The sequence below is a fragment of the Aquarana catesbeiana genome, linkage group LG04 (genome assembly GCF_042186555.1).
Source record: "Aquarana catesbeiana isolate 2022-GZ linkage group LG04, ASM4218655v1, whole genome shotgun sequence".
NCBI lineage: Eukaryota > Metazoa > Chordata > Amphibia > Anura > Ranidae > Aquarana > Aquarana catesbeiana.
Window position 1 is genome coordinate 140,682,747 of NC_133327.1, and position 5,079 is coordinate 140,687,825.

The window sequence follows — 5,079 nt, forward strand, 5'->3', positions numbered from 1 at the left end:
GCCTGCAAAGCGCCCTGAAAGAGCCGCTCCTGTCTCTCCAATGTGAAAGCTCCGGAGGATTTCACACTGGAGCGGTGCGCTGGCAGGATGCTTAAAAAAAAGTCCTGCTAGCAGCATCTTTGGAGAGGTGTGAATACCGCTCCTGCCCATTGAAATCAATAGGCAGCGCGGCTACACCGCCGGAAAAGTGCTGCTGCAGCAGCGCTTTGTGGGTGGTTTTTAACCCTTTCTCTGCTGCTAGCGGGGGGGTAAAATTGACGGTAAAGCACCGCTAAAAATAGCGGCGCTTTACTGCCAACCCACCCACAGGCCCAGTGTGAAAGTAACCGTACAGTGCTCCAGTCCAATGCAGGAAAAATGCAGCATGGTCTACTTTTTTTTTCTGGAACTGCAAGCACTGGTGTGAACTATGCCATTGGAAACCATATAACTTACTCCCCATGTGTTTTTGATGCAGAAAAAAATGCACTGGACTGCATGTGGTGTGAACTGGTCCTGAACGTTTTTTTAATTAAACTGGCCAGAATAAATTGACAATGAAATAAACGCCCAAAGACTTGACGCTCCTGTTTGCAAAAACGCGGCTGGCATTAATTTTTTCCTGCTAGGAGGAAATCATTTCCAAATCCCCCAATGTGCATGAAGTCTAATCCGTTAGGCTGGGCTCTGTGCTTCCATTTCAGGTAAGTCCGGTACCTGGGCACAGAGGAGCCCATCCCTCGCCTGACTCCCGTCTATACCCGCTAAGAATAAGTAATGGAATGGAGCAGATAGTCCCGCCCCCGGCCCTCTGATTGGCCCGCCGTAGACTAGACTCTGAGTCTGACAATCGCTCCGATGATTGACTTGCGGCTTTTTATTGGCGATCCTCTGTTGTGACGTCCCGACAGCTGTTTTCCGGTTCCGGTTGGGAACGGCCCGGTTCGGTTCGGCTGCGGATGGCAGACTCCGGGCTGGCGGCTGGAAAAGACCGGAACCGGAACCAGCACCGGGTGAGATTTGGAATGTCTGTTTGTGTTGGAGGAGCGCGATGGACACATACATCTATTGTGTCTGCAGTGTGGGGGATGGGTCCATAGAGATCTACTTCTCACATCTGGGGGAGAACCCGGGACAGAGCAATATGTGACTGTACTGAGGAGCGTGTGACCCAGCATGTCATCTCAACCCCCCTTCATGTCAGCCTCCAATCACAACCCCCCCATCTCATCCTCCAATCACACCCCCCCCCCCCCCCCAAATGTCATCCTCCATTCACAATCCCCCCCTCATCTCATCTTCCAATCACAGCCCCCCCCCCCCCAAATGTCATCCTCCATTCACAATCCCCCCCTCATCTCATCTTCCAATCACAGCCCCCCCCCCCAAATGTCTTCCTCCCATTCACACCCCCCCCCCCCTCATCTCATCTCCCTTCACACCCCCCCATGTCATCCTCCATTCACAATCCCCCCCCTCATCTCATCTTCCAATCACAGCCCCCCCCCCAAATGTCTTCCTCCATTCACACCCCCCCCTCATCTCAACTTCCCTTCACACCCCCCCATTTCATCCTCCATTCACAATCCCCCCCCCCCATCTCATCTTCCAATCACAACCCCCCCCCCCCAAATGTCATCCTCCAATCACAACCCCCCCCCCCCCCAAATGTCATCCTCCATTCACAACCCCCCCCCCCTCATCTCATCTTCCAATCACAACTCCCCCCTCATGTCATCCTCCATTCACCCCCCCCCCTCATCTCATCTTCCATTCACCCCCCCCCCCCTCATCTCATCTTCCAATCACCCCCCCCCCCTCATCTCAGCCTCCAATCACAACCCCCCCCCCCCAAATGTCATCCTCCATTCACAATCCCCCCCTCATCTCATCTTCCAATCACAACCCCCCCCCCCAAATGTCATCCTCCATTCACACCCCCCCCTTCATCTCATCTTCCATTCACACCCCCCCCAACCCCTTCATGTCAGCCTCCAATCACAACCCCCCCCCATCTCATCTTCCAATCACAACCCCCCCCCCCCCCCCAAATGTCATCCTCCATTCACAACCCCCCCCCTCATCTCATCTTCCAATCGCAACCCCCCCTCATGTCATCCTCCATTCACACCCCCCCCCCATCTCATCTTCCATTCACACCCCCCCTCATGTCATCCTCCATTCACAACCCCCCCCCCTCATCTCATCTTCCAATCACAACCCCCCCCCAACCCCTTCATGTCAGCCTCCAATCACAACCCCCCCCCATCTCATCTTCCAATCACAACCCCCCCCCCCCCCAAATTCATCCTCCAATCACAACCCCCCCCCCCCCCCAAAATTCATCCACCATTCACAATCCCCCCCCCTCATCTCATCCTCCATTCACAACCCCCCCTCCACATCTCATCTTCCAATCACAAATCCCCCCTCATGTCATCCTCCATTCACCCCCCCCCCACCACATCTCCAATCACAACCCCCCCTCATGTCATCCTCCATTCACACCCCCCCCCACATCTCATCTTCCATTCACCCCCCCCCCCTCATCTCATCTTCCAAACACCCCCCCCCCTCATCTCATCCTCCAATCACAACCCCCCCCCCCAAATGTCATCCACCATTCACAATCCCCCCCCCCCTCATCTCATCTTCCAATCACAACCCCCCCCCCCCCAAATGTCATCCTCCATTCACACCCCCCCCCTTCATCTCATCTTCCATTCACACCCCCCCCAACCCCTTCATGTCATCCTCCAATCACAACCCCCCCCCCCCCCATCTCATCTTCCAATCACAACCCCCCCCCCCAAATGTCATCCTCCATTCACAACCCCCCCCCCCTCATCTCATCTTCCAATTACAACCCCCCCCCCCCAAATGTCATCCTCCAATCACAACCCCCCCCCCCCCAAAATGTCATCCTCCATTCACAATCCCCCCCCTCATCTCCTCCTCCATTCACAACCCCCCCTCCTCATCTCATCTTCCAAACACAAATCCCCCCTCATGTCATCCTCCATTCACCCCCCCCCCACCTCATCTTCCAATCACAACCCCCCCTCATGTCATCCTCCATTCACACCCCCCCCTCATCTCATCTTCCATTCACCCCCCCTCATCTCATCTTCCAATCACCCCCCCCCACATCTCAGCCTCCAATCACAACCCCCCCCCCCCCAAATGTCATCCTCCATTCACAATCCCCCCCCCTCATCTCATCTTCCAATCACAACCCCCCCCCCCCCAAATGTCATCCTCCATTCACACCCCCCCCTTCATCTCATCTTCCATTCACACCCCCCCCCAACCCCTTCATGTCAGCCTCCAATCACAACCCCCCCCCCATCTCATCTTCCAATCACAACCCCCCCCCCCCAAATGTCATCCTCCATTCACAACCCCCCCCCCTCATCTCATCTTCCAATCACAACCCCCCCTCATGTCATCCTCCATTCACACCCCCCCCCTCATCTCATCTTCCATTCACACCCCCCCCCTCATCTCATCTTCCAATCACCCCCCCCCCCCTCATCTCAGCCTCCAATCACACCCCCCCCCCCAAATGTCATCCTCCATTCACAATCCCCCCCCTCATCTCATCTTCCAATCACAACCCCCCCCCCCCCAAATGTCATCCTCCAATCACAACCCCCCCCCCCAATGTCATCCTCCATTCACAATCCCCCCCCCTCATCTCATCCTCCATTCACAACCCCCCCCCCCTCATCTCATCTTCCAATCACAACTCCCCCCTCATGTCATCCTCCATTCACCCCCCCCCCCCCACCTCATCTTCCAATCACAACCCACCCTCATGTCATCCTCCATTCACCCCCCCCCCTCATCTCATCTTCCATTCACCCCCCCCCCCTCATCTCATCTTCCAATCACCCCCCCCCCCCCCCCCAAATGTCATCCTCCATTCACAATCCCCCCCCCCTCATCTCATCTTCCAATCACAACCCCCCCCCAAATGTCATCCTCCATTCACACCCCCCCCCCCCCCTTCATCTCATCTTCCATTCACACCCCCCCAACCCCTTCATGTCAGCCTCCAATCACAACCCCCCCCCCCCATCTCATCTTCCAATCACAACCCCCCCCCCAAATGTCATCCTCCATTCACAACCCCCCCCCCCCTCATCTCATCTTCCAATCACAACCCCCCCTCATGTCATCCTCCATTCACACCCCCCCCCCCCTCATCTCATCTTCCATTCACACCCCCCCCCTCATCTCATCTTCCAATCACCCCCCCCTCATCTCAGCCTCCAATCACAACCCCCCCCCCCAAATGTCATCCTCCATTCACAATCCCACCCCTCATCTCATCTTCCAATCACAACCCCCCCCCCCCAAATGTCATCCTCCATTCACACCCCCCCCCCCATCTCATCTTCCATTCACACCCCCCCATGTCATCCTCCATTCACAACCCCCCCCCCCTCATCTCATCTTCCAATCACAACCCCCCCCAACCCCTTCATGTCAGCCTCCAATCACAACCCCCCCCCATCTCATCTTCCAATCACAACCCCCCCCCCAAATGTCATCCTCCAATCACAACCCCCCCCCCCCCAAATGTCATCCTCCATTCACAATCCCCCCCCTCATCTCATCCTCCATTCACAACCCCCCCTCCTCATCTCATCTTCCAATCACAAATCCCCCCTCATGTCATCCTCCATTCACCCCCCCCCCCACCTCATCTTCCAATCACAACCCCCCCTCATGTCATCCTCCATTCACACCCCCCCCCTCATCTCATCTTCCATTCACCCCCCCCCCTCATCTCATCTTCCAATCACCCCCCCCCTCATCTCAGCCTCCAATCACAACCCCCCCCCCCCCCAAATGTCATCCTCCATTCACAATCCCCCCCCCCTCATCTCATCTTCCAATCACAACCCCCCCCCCCCCAAATGTCATCCTCCATTCACAATCCCACCCCTCATCTCATCTTCCAATCACAACCCCCCCCCCCCAAATGTCATCCTCCATTCACAATCCCACCCCTCATCTCATCTTCCAATCACAACCCCCCCCCCCCCAAATGTCATCCTCCATTCACACCCCCCCCCTCATCTCATCTTCCAT

General features: G+C 56.3%; 1 protein-coding gene across 1 annotated transcript in view; it reads left to right on the forward strand.

Moving 5' to 3' along the window:
* The first annotated feature begins 864 nt into the window (after window positions 1–864).
* Window positions 865–5,079, forward strand: part of AMMECR1L (AMMECR1 like) — a 78,891-nt gene continuing 74,676 nt past the window's right edge. Inside the window, exon 1 of the mRNA XM_073625796.1 lies at window positions 865–992. The gene's annotated coding sequence lies outside the window, so the exon portion shown is untranslated. The remainder of the gene's footprint in view (window positions 993–5,079) is intronic.